The 17,206-nt window shown below is 27.7% G+C and overlaps 1 protein-coding gene across 2 annotated transcripts in view; it reads left to right on the forward strand.

The window, feature by feature from the left end:
• Positions 1–5,126: 5,126 nt before the first annotated feature.
• Positions 5,127–17,206, forward strand: part of src (v-src avian sarcoma (Schmidt-Ruppin A-2) viral oncogene homolog) — a 116,840-nt gene continuing 104,760 nt past the window's right edge. For both annotated transcript variants that reach the window (XM_061925383.1, XM_061925387.1), the window contains exon 1: positions 5,127–5,444. The gene's annotated coding sequence lies outside the window, so the exon portion shown is untranslated. The remainder of the gene's footprint in view (positions 5,445–17,206) is intronic.

Genomic DNA, 17,206 nt, shown 5'->3' on the forward strand with positions numbered 1-17,206 from the left:
ACTCTCATTTTGGATTCCTATACAGATAAATGACTTCAGGATTGAAGCAAGTCAGGATGAACTAATTGCCAAGCGAGTTAATTACTTGCATTAAAGAAGAACTATATTGAGCGATAATACAATGGTTTATTTTATTATGGGTGGCGTGGCTTAGATGGTAGAGCGACGAGCCAGAAACTTAAGGGTTTCGTGTTCAAATCCAGTTTGGGCCAACATAGTCACTGCCGTTGTGCCCTTGGGCAAGACACGTCACCCGCCTTGCTCCCAGGTGTAAATGTACATAATAATGGCTTTCTCCAAGTAAAGTGATTACACTATTATTTTATTCTTCTATTTAATTCATGTTATGCGGTGGAAACTATGTTACCTTTTTTTCAATACAATTCTTTTTTTTTTATTTAAGAAAAAAAAAAAGAATAAAGCAGCACAAATGTGTTAAGTGGGTTCCTGGAGACGACAGCTACCGAGTTTGACCAGTAGGTGTCAGCATTGTGCAAGAATGCATATTTACACTTTGTCATTGCAACTCAATAATGTGTTTCAAACTAAACATGAACATTTTTTTACAAGTTTCGTCGTGAACTCCTTTAAAAGCTGCAAAAGGTTCCTGTTATGTAGAGGATCTTTGATAGCTGTTTTTGTTGTTGGTCCTTAAAAACAGACTTCACTTTCTAAAGACAACAACTGTACTCTCAGTTTATGAACGAGCTTAGCAGAGAGCAGTGAGCACCCAATCATAAAAATCATCACGTTTATAAACATAATTTAGAACATTTAAACAAGATATTTTCTATTAAAAAAAATTCCATTTCCATAAAAAAAAAAATATATATATATTATTTATTTTTTCTATTTGAATAAAAAATGAGCAGTGAGAACCCAATCAGAAACATCATTACGTTTATAAACATATTTCAGAAAGAAAGAAAAAAAGATAGTTTATATATATTTTTTCTATTTACATAAAACATTGTTTATTTTTATTATATTATTTATTTATTTTTTCCAATTAAATAAAAAATTAGCAGTGAGCACCCAATCATAAAAAATCATTACGTTTAAAAACATATTTCAGAAAATAAAAAAAGTATATTTTCGATATGTATTTTTTCTGTTTACATAAAATATTGTTTATTTTATTGTTATAATATTTATTTTTTTCTATTTAAATAAAAAATTAACGGTGAGCACCCAATCATAAAAATCATTATGTTTACAAACATATTGTTTTAAAAAAGATAGTTTCTATATATATATTTTTCTATTTACATAAAACATTGTTTTTGTTTTTTATATTATTTATTTTTTCTATTTAAATAACAAATAAGCAGTGAGCACCCAATCATACAATAATTACGTTTATAAACATATTTCAGAATAAATAAATATATACATATATATATTTTCTGTATCTTTATTTTCTATTTACATAAAACATTGTTTTTATTTATATTATTTATTTTTTCTTATTTAAATAAAAAAATGAGCAGTGAGCACCCAATCATAAAAATCATAACGTTTATAAACATATTTTTTTAAAAAGACAGTTTCTATACATATATTTTTCTATTTACATAAAACATTGTTTATTTTTTTTATATTATTTTTTTTTCTATTTAAATAAAAAAAATAGCAGTGAGCACCCAATCATACAAATCATTACGTTTATAAACATATTTCAGAAAATTAAAAATTAAAAAAATATATTTTCTATATTTTTTTTTTCTACTTACATAAAACATTGTTTATTTTTTTTAATATTATTTATTTTTTCTATCTAAATAAAAAATGAGCAGTGAGCACCCAATCATAAAAATAATTACGTTTATAAACATTTAAAAAAAAAAGATAGTTTCTATATATATTTGTTTCTATTTACATAAATCATTGTTTATTTTTTTATATTATTTATTTTTTCTATTTAAATAAAAAATGAGCAGTGAGTACCCAATCATAAAAATCATTACGTTTACAAACATTTTTTTTTTTAAAGATAGTTTCTATATATATTTTTTTCTATTTACATAAAACATTATTTTTTTAAGATTATTTATTTTTTCTATTTAAATAAAAAATAAGCAGTGAACACCCAATTATAAAATAATTACGTTTATAAACATATTTCAGAAAAGAAAAAAATATATATATATATATATTTTTTTTTTCATATATTTTTTTTTCTATTTACATAAAACATTGTTTCTTTTTTTGTATTATTTATTTTTTCTTATTTAAATAAAAAATGAGCAGTGAGCTCCCAATCATAAGAATCATTACGTTTATAAACATATTTCAGAAAAAAAAGGTAGTTTCTATATGTATTTTTTTCTATTTACATAAAACATTGTTTATTTTTTTTTATATTATTTATTTTTTATATTTAAATAAAAAAATGAGCAGTGAGCACCCAATCATAAAAATAATTACGTTTATAAACATATTTCAAAAAATTAAAAAAGTATATTTTCTATATATTTTTTTTCTACTTACATAAAACATTGTTTATTTTTTTTATATTATTAATTTTTTCTATTTAAATAAAAAAGAGCAGTGAGCACCCAATCATAAAAACCACTACGCTTATAAATATATTTCAGAAAATAAAAAATAAAAAAACTATATTTTCTGTATTTTTTTCTATTTACATAAATCATTGTTTTTTGTTTTTTTATATTCTTTATTTGTTTCTATTTAAATAAAAACATAGCAGCCAGCACCCAATCATAAAAATAATTACGTTTATAAACATATTTCAGAAAATAAAAAATATATATTTTCTATATTTGTTTCTATTTACATAAAACATTGTTGTTGTTTTTTTAATATTCTTAATGTTTTTCTGTTAAAATAAAAAATTAGCAGTCAGCACCCAATTATAAAAATCATTACGTTTATAAACATATTTCAGAAAATGAAAAATACATTTTCTATGTATTTTTTTTCCATTTACATAAAACATTGTTGTTGTTTTTTTACATTATTATTTTTTTCTATTTAAATAAAAAACAATAGCAGTGAGGACCCAATCATAAAAATCATTACGTTTATAAACATATTTCAGAAAATGTAAAAAAAATAAAAAAAAATTATATATATTTTTGTCTATTTACATAAAACATTGTTTATTTAATGTTTTATATTCTTTATTTTTTCTATTTAAAACAAGAAGAAGCAGTAAGCACCCAATCATAAAAATCATTACGTTTATAAACATATTTCAGAAAAAAAAAGATATTTTCTATATATTTTTTTCTATTTACATAAAACATTGTTTATTTTATTGTTGTATTATTTATTTTTTCTATTTAAATAAAAAATGAGCAGTGAGCTCCCAATCCTAAAAATCATTACGTTTATAAACATATTTCAAAAAATTTAAAAAGTATATTTTCTATTTTTTTTTCTATTTACATAAAACATTGTTGTTGTTTTTTTTAATATTCTTAATTTGTTTCTGTTTAAATAAAAAATTAGCAGTCAGCACCCAATTATAAAAATCATTACGTTTATAAACATATTTCAGAAAATGAAAAATAAATTTTCTATGAATTTTTTTTCTATTTACATAAAACATTGTTTTGTTTTGTTTTACACTATTCATTTTTTCTATTTAAATTAAAAAAATAGCAGTGAGGACCCAATCATAAAAATCATTACGTTTGTAAACATATTTCAGAAAATGTAAAAAAATATATACTTTTTGTATATATTTTTGTCTATTTACATAAAACATTGTTTATTTAATGTTTTATATTATTTATTTTTTCTATTTAAAAAAAGAAGCATTGAGCACCCAATCATAAAAATCATTACCTTTATAAACATATTTCAGAAAAAAAAAGATATTTTCTATATATTTTTTTCTATTTACATAAAACATTGTTTATTTTATTGTTGTATTATTTATTTTTTCTATTTGAATAAAACGTGAGCAGTGAGCACCCAATCATAAAAACCATTACATTTATAAATATATTTCAGAAAATAAAAAATACATATTTTCTATATTTTTTTAATATTTACATAAAACAATGTTTTTTGGTTTTTTTATATTCTCTATTTTTTTTTCTATTTAAATAAAAACATAGCAGTCAGCACCCAACCATAAACATATTTCAGAAAATTAAAAAAAATATATTTTCTATATTTTTTTTCTATTTACATAAAACATTGTTGTTGTTTTTTTTAATATTCTTAAATTTTTTCTATTAAAATTTTTTTTTAGCAGTAAGCACCCAATTATAAAAAACCATTAAGTTTATAAACATATTTCGGAAAATTAAAAATAAATACAAAATATTTTCTATATATATTTTTTTCTATTTACATAAAAAAATAAATATATTTTTTTTTTACTTTTTAAAAAAAATTTTAAATAAAAAAATAGCAGTGAGGACCCAATCATAAAAATCATTACGTTTATAAACATATTTCAGAAAATGTAAAAAAAAATTAAATAAATGTTTTCTATGTATATTTTTTGCTATTTACATAAAACATTGTTTATTTTACTGTTATATTAATTTTTTCTATTTAAATAAAAAACGTTTTTTTTTATATTATTTAAATAAAACGTAGAACATCTAGCTTTTCCATCATACATAAATATTTTTTTGTTTATCTATTTTTTTTCTATTTCACTAAAACATTTTACGTAAAGTACAAAACAGTCAAAAGTTTAAATTGCCCACTTGATTTAAATCCAAACAAAATGTGATTATTCTAATTTTGGAGCTAATTTGAGAACTGAGTGTAGTAATGGACAAATGGGGCCAATTATTTAAAATGTGTATTATATTTTTGTACTTGTCTTCATCCTTTTGTATGTGTTTTACACTTTTCTCCTCTTTTTTTAGGGAAAAGTTGCAAATTAGAAGTCTTATGTATTTTGACATGGGTTACCTGTCAAATAAATAAATAAATACAAAAAATAATTCACAACAAGCAAGTGAATAAATGACCTGCCAGGTGAGGTTTCTATGCAAGTCAATGAAGGGTTAATTTCTGTACGAGAGGATCCACCAATCACAGCTCGCCACTCCGTGGAGGCCCCGCCCCCGCCCCGCCCCTGCCTGTCAGACTCATCCCGGTGTTCAGGACGGAAGGAAGTCTTCCTGCCTGCCCGGACTGCTGCACTCTTTTCCCCGCATCGAGAAACATTCCTCCGTCCTTTGCGTGGACCTATTTTTTTTTTTCTATCGATTTGTCCTCTGCGTGGAAATGTTTTTGCGTGGGAGGTCCCCTACGCTATGACCTCCCCGCCACCGGGATTGACTTTCGATCGAGTGTTGTTGTTTTTTTTCTCCTCTCCTTCCTGGTGCCAAACCTCAAAAATCCCACGCTGAGGATCGTGGATTTTTTTTGGTTTTGGTGTCTTTTGATGCTTTGACGTGATCCCGGCCCGCAGAGACCACCAGAGACCAGCAGAGACCACAAGTGGGTCGGTGAGTCCACTTCATCTTTCTTCATTTAGCATAGTCCGCTCACCAGGAGCTAACGCCATATAGTTCTTGGTCATGCGTGGGTCACATTGCCGTGGAATTATGCTCCTTTAGCCTCCATGCTGGATTATTTACAAGTTATATAGATTTCCTTTGTAGCCTTAGCTAGCTAAATTGTAACTTTACATATATTTTAATTCTTCTTAATTCTTTTTCATGATGTTCTGTAGGAGTTTGTTTGAGTTCACCCTTTAGAAACAATTGTAAAAACAATACGAAAGAAAACCCTTGTTAGTATTAGCTTATTAGCATATTAGCATTAGCATGCTAGTAACCGTCAATATTTTCACCTATTTGTTTTTTTTTAGTTTGTTCCTTATTATTTTTCGTGATGTTGTGACGGACTACGATTAATTCAATGTTTTGCGGCCCGAGACCAAAGAAAAATGTTATTAGCGTTAGCATGCAAACTTGTAACATTCAATATTTTCACCTATTTTTTTCTTCTTTTTAAAATTTATTTTTTTTCATGACAGTTTGTTTGAGTTCACCCTTTATAAACAAATGTAAAAACAATACGAACGAAAACCCTTGTTAGTATTAGCTTATTAGCATTAGCATGCTAGCTTGTAACCGTCAATATTTTCACCTATTTGTTTTTTTTAGTTTGTTCCTTATTATTTTTCGTTATGTTGTGACGGACTACATTTAATTCAATGTTTTGCGGCCCGAGACCAAAGAAAAATGTTATTAGCATGCAAACTTGTAACATTCAATATTTTCACCTATCATTTTCTCTCTTTTTTAAAATCTTTTTTCATGATAGTTTGTTTGAGTTCACCCTTTAGAAACAATTGTAAAAACAATACGAAAGAAAACCCTTGTTAGTATTAGCTTATTATCATATTAGCATTAGCATGCTAGCTTGTAACAGTCAATATTTTAATCTATTTGTTTTTTTTAGTTTGTTCCCTATTATTTTTCGTGATGTTCTGACGGACTACGTTTAATTCAATGTTTTGTGGCCCGAGACAATATTTTCATCTATTTGTTTTTATTAGTTTGTTCCTTATTATTTTTTGTGATGTTGTGACGGCCCGAGACCAAAGAAAAATGTTATTAGCATTAGCATGCAAACTTGTAACATTTTATATTTTCATAAAAAATTTTTGTTTGTTCTTTATCCTTTTTCATGACGTTCTAACAGTTTGTTTGAGTTCGCGTTTTAGATACAATTGTAAAAACAGAGCTGTCGGACAAAATTAAAGAAAACCCTTATTAGCATTAGCTTATTAGCATTAGCATGCTAGCTTGTAACCGTCAATATTTTCACCTATTTGTTTTTTTAAATTTCTTCCTTATTATTTTTGTGATGTTCTGACGGATTATGTTTAATTCGATGTTTTGCCACCCGAGACCAAAGAAAAATGTTATTAGCATTAGCATGCTAGCTTGTAACTTTCCATATATTCATAATTTTTTTCCTTCTTCTTAATTATTTTTCATGATGTTCTGAAGGAGTTTGTTTGAGCTCACCCTTTATAAACAGTTGTAAAAACAATAAGCTGTGGAACAATACGAAAGAAAACCCTTGTTAAAAACTGTTATTAGCGTTAGCATGCAAACTTGTAACATTCAATATTTTCACCTATTGTTTTCTCTTTTTTTTTCTCTTTTTTCATGACAGTTTGTTTGAGTTCACCCTTTATAAACAATTGTAAAAACAATACGAAAGAAAACCCTTGTTAGTATTAGCTTATTAGCATATTAGCATTAGCATGCTAGCTTGTAACCGTCAATATTTTCACCTATTTGTTTTTTTATTAGTTTGTTCCTTATTATTTTTTGTGATGTTGTGACGGACTACGTTTAATTCAATGTTTTGCGGCCCGAGACCAAAGAAAAATGTTATTAGCATTAGCATGCAAACTTGTAACATTTTATATTTTCATCAATTGTTTTTGTTTGTTCTTTATCCTTTTTCATGACGTTCTAACAGTTTGTTTGAGTTCGCGTTTTAGATACAATTGTAAAAACAGAGCTGTCGGACAAAATGAAAGAAAACCCTTATTAGCATTAGCTTATTAGCATTAGCATGCTAGCTTGTAACCGTCAATATTTTCACCTATTTGTTTTTTTTAATTTCTTCCTTATTATTTTCGTGATGTTCTGACAGACTACGTTTAATTCGATGTTTTGCCACCCGAGACCAAAGAAAAATGTTATTAGCATTAGCATGCTAGCTTGTAACTTTCCATATATTCATAATTTTTTTCCTTCTTCTTAATTATTTTTCATGATGTTCTGAAGGAGTTTGTTTGAGCTCACCCTTTATAAACAGTTGTAAAAACAATAAGCTGTGGAACAATACGAAAGAAAACCCTTGTTAAAAACTGTTATTAGCGTTAGCATGCAAACTTGTAACATTCAATATTTTCACCTATCATTTTCTCTCTTTTTTAAAATCTTTTTTCATGACAGTTTGTTTGAGTCCACCCTTTAGAAACAATTGTAAAAACAATGCGAAAGAAACCCCTTATTAGCATTAGTTTATTAGCATATTAGTATTAGCATGCTAGCTTGTAACCGTCAATATTTTCACCTATTTGTTTTTTTTTTAGTTTGTTCCTTATTATTTTTCGTCATGTTATGACGGACTACGTTTAATTCGATGTTTTGCGGCCCGAGACCAAAAAAATGTTATTAGCGTTAGCATGCAAACTTGTAACATTCAATATTTTCACCTATTTTTTTCTTCTTTTAAAAAAAAAAATGTTTTCATGACAGTTTGTTTGAGTTCACTCTTTAGAAACAATTGTAAAAACCATACGAAAGAAAACCCTTGATAGCATTAGCTTATTAGCATATTAGCATTAGCATGCTAGCTTGTAACCGTCAATATTTTCACCTATTTGTTTTTTTTAGTTTGTTCCTTATTATTTTTCGTCATGTTGTGACGGACTACGTTTAATTCAATGTTTTGCGGCCCGAGACCAAAGAAAAATGTTATTAGCGTTAGCATGCAAACTTGTAACATTCAATATTTTCACCTATCATTTTCTCTCTTTTTTTAAATCTTTTTTCATGACAGTTTGTTTGAGTTCACCCTTTAGAAACAAATTGTAAAAACAATACGAAAGTAACCCCTTGTTAGCATTAGCTTATTAGCATATTAGCATTAGCATGCTAGCTTGTAACATTCAATATTTTCACCTATTTTTTTATTTTTAAAAAGTAATCTTTTTTCATGACAGTTTGTTTGAGTTCACCCTTTAGAAACAATTGTAAAAACAATGCGAAAGAAACCCCTTGTTAGCATTAGTTTATTAGCATATTAGTATTAGCATGCTAGCTTGTAACCGTCAATATTTTCACCTATTTGTTTTTTTTTTAGTTTGTTCCTTATTATTTTTCGTCATGTTATGACGGACTACGTTTAATTCGATGTTCTGCGGCCCGAGACCAAAAAAAATGTTATTAGCGTTAGCATGCACACTTGTGACATTCAATATTTTCACCTGTTTTTTTCTTCTTTTAAAAAAAATATTTTTTCATGACAGTTTGTTTGAGTTCACCCTTTAGAAACAAAAATTGTTAAAACACTACAAAAGAAACCCCTTGTTAGCATTAGCTTATTAGCATTAGCATGCTAACTTGTAATTGTCAATATTTACACCTATTTGTTTTGTTTTTTAGTTTGTTCCTTATTATTTTTCGTTATGTTATGACGGACTACGTTTAATTCGATGTTTTGCGGCCCGAGACCAAAAAAAACGTTATTAGCGTTAGCATGCAAACTTGCAACATTCAATATTTTCACCTATTTTTTTCTTCTTTTAAAAAAAATGTTTTTTCATGACAGTTTGTTTGAGTTCACCCTTTAGAAACAATTGTAAAAACAATGTGAAAGAAAACCCTTGTTAGCATTAGTTTATTAGCATATTAGTATTAGCATGCTAGCTTGTAACCGTCAATATTTTCACCTATTTGGTTTTTTTTTTAGTTTGTTCCTTATTATTTTTTGTCGTGTTATGACGGACTACGTTTAATTCGATGTTTTGCGGCCCAAGACCAAAAAAAAATGTTATTAGCGTTAGCATGCAAACTTGTAACATTCAATATTTTCACATATTTTTTTCTTCTTTTAAAAAAAAAATTTTTTCATGACAGTTTGTTTGAGTTCACCCTTTAGAAACAATTGTAAAAACTATATGAAAGAAAACCCTTGTTAGCATTAGCTTATTAGCATATAAGAATTAGCATGCTAGCTTGTAACCGTCAATATTTTCACCTATTTGTTTTTTTTTAGTTTGTTCCTTATTATTTTTCGTGATGTTGTGACGGACTACGATTAATTCAATGTTTTGCGGTCTGAGACCAAAGAAAAATGTTATTAGCGTTAGCATGCAAACTTGTAACATTCAATATTTTCACCTATTTATTTCTTCTTTTTAAAAAAATTTTTTTTTCATGACTTTTTGTTTGAGTTCACCCTTTAGAAACAAATTGTAAAAACTATATGAAAGAAAACCCTCGTTAGCATTAGCTTATTAGCATGCTAGCTTGTAACCGTCAATATTTTCACCTATTTGTTTTTTTTAGTTTGTTCCTTATTATTTTTCGTCATGTTCTGACGGACTATGTTTAGTTTAAGATATTGCGGCCCGAGACCAAAGAAAAATGTTATTAGCGTTCGCATGCAAACTTGTAACATTCAATATTTTCACCAATTTTTTTCTTCTTTTAAAAAAATCTTTTTTCATGACAGTTTGTTTGAGTTCACCCTTTAGAAACAATTGTAAAAACGATACGAAAGAAACCCCTTGTCAGCATTAGCTTATTAGCATTAGCATGCTAGCTTGTAACCGTCAATATTTTCACCTATTTGTTTTTTTTAGTTTGTTCCTTATTATTTTTCGTCATGTTGTGACGGACTACGTTTAATTCGATGTTTTGCGGCCCGAGACCAAAGAAAAATGTTATTAGCGTTAGCATGCAAACTTGTAACATTCAATATTTTCACCTATTTTTTTATTTTCTTTTTTCATGACAGTTTGTTTGAGTTCACGTTTTAGATACAATTGTAAAAACTGAGCTGTCGAGCAAAATGAAAGAAAACGTTTATTAGCATTAGCATGCTAGCTTGTAACTTTCCATGTATTCATAATTTTTTTTATTTTTCTTGATTCTCATCATGATGTTCTGAAGGAGTTTGTTTGAGTACACCCTTTATAACAATTGTAAAAACAATAAGCTGCTGAGCAATACGAAAGAAAACCCTTGTTAGCATTAGCTTATTAGCATTAGCATGCTGGCTTGTAACCGTCAATATTTTCACATATTAGTTTTTTTTAGTTTGTTCCTTATTATTTTTTGTCATGTTCTGGCAGACTAAGTTTAATTTAATGTTTTGAAATATTGAAAGACAATAAAGACCAAACAAATAAAAAAAAAAATAGATGGAAATGTTGAGCGTTACAAGCTAGCATGTTAATGCTAATAAGGGTTTTTTTCTTTTGTTTCGGTCCGTACTTCATTTTTGACAGTTTCATTAAAACAATAAATTGGAAGTACCCTGTTAGAACATCACGAAAAAGAATACGAAACAAACTCAAAAAAAGGTGAAAATATTGAAGGTTTCAATCTAGCATTATAATGCTAATAAAGGTTTTCTTTAATTTTGTTCGACAGCTCAGTTTTTACAATTTTATATAAAACGTGAACTCAAACAAACTGTCAGAACATCATGAAAAAATGATAAAGAACAAACTAAAAAAGAGAAAAAAATAGGTGAAAATATTGAATTTTACAAGTTTGCATGCTAACGCTAATAACATTTTTCTTTGGTCTCGGGCCGCAAAACATTAAATGAAACGTAGTCCGTCAGAACATCACGAAAAATAATTAGGAACAAACTAAAAAAAACAAAATAGGTGAAAATATTGACAGTTACAAGCCAGCATGCTAATGCTAACAAGCTAATGCTGACAAGGGTTTTCTTTCGTATTGTTCAGCAGCTTATTCTTTTTACAATTGTTTCTAAAGGGCGAACTCAAACAAACTCCTTCAGAACATCATGAAAAAGAATTAGGAAGAAGAAAAAAATAGATGAATATATGGAAATTTACAAGCTAGCACGCTAATGCTAATAATGTTTTTTTTTTTTTACAGTTTCATTTGAAATATTAAATTAAACGTACCCCGTCAGAACATCACAAAAAATAATAAAGAACAAACAAAAGATATATGAAATAATTTAAAATATTGGGAAAGGCTATTAAAATAAAATAATAATTTTGAGTTAAGATATAAAAAATATCTAATAAAAAGGCTATTAAAACAAAATATAATAAAGGCAAAGAAAGTTTATTTATGAGCACAATTTGCACACAAGGCAATTCAAAGTGCGTACAGAACTAAAAACATTTGGTACTGGAGGGATATTCATATAAAATATAATAAAAATGTTGGGAAGATTATTAGAATACAAATATTTTGGGAAGGCTATTAAAATTAAAAAATAATTAAAATATTGGGGAACGCTATGATAATAAAAAAAAATTGGGGAAGGCTATTAAAATAAAATATATAAAAGTATTGAGGAAGGCTTTTAAAATTAAATATAATACAAATATTTGGGAAGGCTATTACAATTAAATATGATATTGGTGAAAGTTATTAAAATAATACATAATAAAAATAATGGGGAAGGCTAATGAAATATCATATAAATATTAGGAAAGGCTATTAAAATTAAATATGATTAAAAAAAAATATTGGGGAAGGCTATTAGAATGGAATATAATCAAAATATTGGGTAAGTTATTAAAATAATATATGATAAAATATTGGGGAAGGCTATTAAAATAATATTTGTAAAAAATATTGGAGAAGGCTATTATAATTGAATATAATTAAAATATTGGGGACGGTTATTAAAATAATATATAATAAAATATTGGGGAAGGCTTTTAAAATAATATATAACAAAATATTGGGGAAGGATATTAAAAATAAAAACAATACAAATATTAGGGAAGGCTATAGAAATAAAATATAATATAAATATTAGGAAAGGCTATTTAAATAAAATATAATACACATATTTGGGAAGGCTATTAAAATTAAATATGATATTGGGGAAGGTTATTAAAATAATATATAATAAAAATAATGGAGAAGGCTATTGAAATAAAATATAATATAACAATTAGGTAAGGCTATTCAAATTAAACATAATAAAATATTGGGGAATGCTATTAAAATGGAATATAATCAAAATATTGGGGACGGTTATTAAAATAATATATAAAACAATATTGGGGAAGGCTATTAAAATTTAATATAATACAAATATTGGGGGAGGTTATTAAAATATGATATATACAAAATATCAGGGAAGGCTATTAAAATTAAATATAATAAAAATATTGCGGAATGTTATTAAAATAATATGTAATAAAATATCGGGGAATGCTATTAAAATTAAATATAATAAAAATATTGGGGAAGGCTATTAGAATGGAATGGAATGAAAATATTGGGGAAGGTTATTAAAATAATATATAAAAAAATATTGGGGAAGGTTATTAAAATAATGGAGAAGGCTATTGAAATAAAATATAATACAACAATTAGGTAAGGCCATTCAAATTAAACATAATAAAATATTGGGGAATGCTATTAAAATTTAATATAATAAAAATATTGGGGACGGTTATTAAAATAATATATAAAACAATATTGGGGAAGGCTATTAAAATGTAATATAATACAAATATTGGGGGAGGTTATTAAAATATGATATATACAAAATATCAGGGAGGGCTATTAAAATTAAATATAATAAAAATATTGCGGAATGTTATTAAAATAATATGTAATAAAATATCGGGGAAGGCTATTAAAATTAAATATAATAAAAATATTGGGGAAGGCTATTAGAATGGAATATAATGAAAAAATTGGGGAATGTTATTAAAATAATTTATAATAAAATATTGGGGAAGGCTATTAAAATAATATATACCAAAATATTGGGGAAGTCTATAAAATGTAATATAATTAAAATATTGGGGAAGGATATTAAAATAATATATAATAAAATATTGGGGAAGGCTATTAAAATAATATGTAACAAAATATTAGGGAAGGATATTAAAAATAAATACAATAAAAATATTTGGGAAGGCTCTCAAAATTAAATATGATATTGGGGAAGGTTATTAAAATAATATATAATAAAAAGAATAGAGAAGGCTATTGAAATAAAATATAAAAATTTGGAAAGGCTATTCAAATTAAACATAAAATATTGGGGAATGCTATTAAAATGGAATATAATTAAAATATTAGGGACAGTTATTAAAATAATATATTCAAAAAATATTGGGGAAGGCTATAAAATTTTATATAATTAAAATATTGGGGAAGGTTATTAAAATAATATATAATAAAATATTGGGGAAGGCTATTAAAATAATATATAACAAAATATTAGGGAAGGATATTAAAAATAAATACAATAAAAATATTTGGGAAGGCTCTCAAAATTAAATATGATATTGGGGAAGGTTTTTTAAATAATATATAATAAAAATAATTGAGAAGGCTATTGAAACCAAATATAAAAATTAGGAAAGGCTATTCAAATTAAACATAAAATGTTGGGGAATGCTATTGAAATGGAATATAATTAAAATATTAGGGACAGTTATTAAAATAATATATTAAAAAAATATTGGGGAAGGCTATTAAAATGTAATATAATACAAATATTGGGGGAGGTTATTAAAATATGATATATACAAAATATCAGGGAAGGCTATTAAAATTAAATATAATAAAAAATATTGCGGAATGTTATTAAAATAATATGTAATAAAATATCGGGGAAGGCTATTAAAATTAAATACAATAAAAATATTGGGGAAGGCTATTAGAATGGAATATAATGAAAATATTGGGGAATGTTATTAAAATAATATATAATAAAATATTGGGGAAGGCTATTAAAATAATATATTAAAACAATATTGGGGAAGGCTGTATAATGTAATATAATTAAAATATTGGGGAAGGTTATTAAAATAATATATAATAAAATATTGGGGAAGGCTATTAAAATAATATATAACAAAATATTAGGGAAGGATATTAAAAATAAATACAATAAAAATATTTGGGAAGGCTCTCAAAATTAAATATGATATTGGAGAAGGTTATTAAAATAATATATCATAAAAATAATGGAGAAGGCTATTGAAATAAAATATAAAAATTAGGAAAGGCTATTCAAATTAAACATAAAATATTGGGGAATGCTATTAAAATGGAATATAATTAAAATATTAGGGAAAGTTATTAAAATAATATATTAAAAAAATATTGGGGAAGGCTATTATAATTTAATATAATACAAATATTGGGGGAGGTTATTAAAATTATATATATAAAAATATCGGTAAGGCTATTCAAATTAAATATAATAAAAAATATTGCGGAATGTTGTTAAAATAATATGTAATAAAATATCGGGGAAGGCTATTCAAATTAAATATAATAAAAAAATATTGCCTAATGTTATTAAAATAATATGTAATAAAATATCGGGGAAGGCTATTAAAATTAAATATAATAAAAATATTGGGTAAGGTTATTAAAATAATATATAATAAAAATTAATGGGGAGGCTATTGAAATAAAATATCATATAAATATTAGGAAAGTCTATTCAAATTAAACGTAATAAAAATATTGGGGAATGCTATTACAATTTGTATAATTAAAATATTGGAGAAGGTTATTAAAATAATATATAATAAAAATATTGGGGAAGGCTATTAAAAGTAATCCATCCATCCATTTTCTACCGCTTATTCCCTTCGGGGTCGCGGGGGGCGCTGGAGCCTATCTCAGCTACAATCGGATTAAATATATAAATATTAGGAAAGGCTATTAAAATTAAACATAATAAAAAATATCGGGGAATGCTATTACAATTTTATATAATTAAAATATTGGAGAAGGTTATTAAAATAATATATAATAAAAATATTGGGGAAGGCTATTAAAATTAAATATAATATAAATATTAGGAAAGGCTATTTAAATAAAACATAATAAAGATATTGGGTAATGTCCATAAATGCTTGGATGAGTTTGGTGTGGAAGAAAAGGTATTGGCTGAAGTCCAGCAGGCATCAGACGTGACAAAGACATTCCAACATGTAGTAATACACACTTTGTGACTTCCTGGAAGTGTTCCTGGTCACATGGTTTGCAGCACCTTCTTTGATTGGCCTCAGTTAAAAGAAAGAGTGGCACAAAGTCAAGTTGCTGACGTCACCGGAGAACGGAGCGCCCTGTAATTTGTGTCCTGGTCGTCCGTGTGAACGTCACGTGCCGCTTGGAAGGCACCCACACTCATGTTTGATGCATTTCTAGTAGTTTCCGCACCGCATTTCAATAATCCTGCACGGTCCACTGGTGTTTTCTGGAAGGATTTGAATGCTCCTTGGAATCCTGTGAATGCCAAGTGAAGTTTGGTGAGAAGGAGATCTCCAAATTCCTGCTAATTGGCAACGTGGCTTAGGACTGGAGCTTTTTGTTCTTTTAGTGTGTGTGTGTGTGTGTGTGTGTGTGTGTGTGTGTGTGTGTGTGTGTGTGTGTGTCAGGGGGAGCCATCAATGTGTCGCTTGTTTCCCGCAGCCTTCCGGGCCCGGCGGCTTGAGGACGAGTCACTTCCACTTTCCACACCGCCTTTGTGCGTGTGACTCGGGGAGGCGGAAAAGCGTTTTATTGAGGGTCAGTCTCCTGACGGAACTTGTTTTTCGTCTTGTTCCACATGTTTCCAGAAGTGTTCCTATTCATGTTTAAACACAAAACTGATTATGAAGGTCATCATAGTGTCAACATTAGCCTGCACTCGCTTTGCACTCTTTTACTATGAAGCCATGTTGATGTAACACGTGGCTTGGCATTGTATTCCTGAAATAAGCAGGGGCGTCCATGCTTGGATGGCAACATATGTTGTTCCAAAAGCTGTATGTACCTTTCAGCATTAATGGTGTGTAAGTTACCCATGTCTTGGCCACTAATACACCCCCATACCATCACACATGCTGGCTTTTACACTTTGCGCCTATAACAATCCGGATGGTTCTTTTCCTCTTTGGTCCGGAGGACACGACGTCCACAGTTTCCAAAAACAATTTGAAATGTGGACTCGTCAGACCACAGAACACTTTTCCACTTTGCATGAGTCCATCTTAGATGAGCTCGGGCCCAGCAAAGCCGACAGTGTTTCTGGGTGTTGTTGATAAATGACTTTGGCTTTGCATAGTAGAGTTTTAAGTCGCACTTACAGATGTAGTATGTATATATGTATGTATGTGTGTATGTACGTACACACACAGATACACACATACACATTCACACATACATACAAATACACACATACATACACTTACACATCCATCCATCCATCCATTTTCTACCGCTTATTCCCTTTTGGGGTCGCGGGGGGCGCTGGAGCCTATCTCAGCTACAATCGGGCGGAAGGCGGGGTACACCCTGGACAAGTCGCCACCTCATCGCAGGGCCAACACAGATAGACAGACAACATTCACACTCACATTCACACACTAGGGCCAATTTAGTGTTGCCAATCAACTTATCCCCAGGTGCATGTCTTTGGAGGTGGGAGGAAGCCGGAGTACCCGGAGGGAACCCACGCAGTCACGGGGAGAACATGCAAACTCCAC

Source organism: Nerophis lumbriciformis, linkage group LG01 (genome assembly GCF_033978685.3).
Source record: "Nerophis lumbriciformis linkage group LG01, RoL_Nlum_v2.1, whole genome shotgun sequence".
NCBI classification, from domain to species: domain Eukaryota; kingdom Metazoa; phylum Chordata; class Actinopteri; order Syngnathiformes; family Syngnathidae; genus Nerophis; species Nerophis lumbriciformis.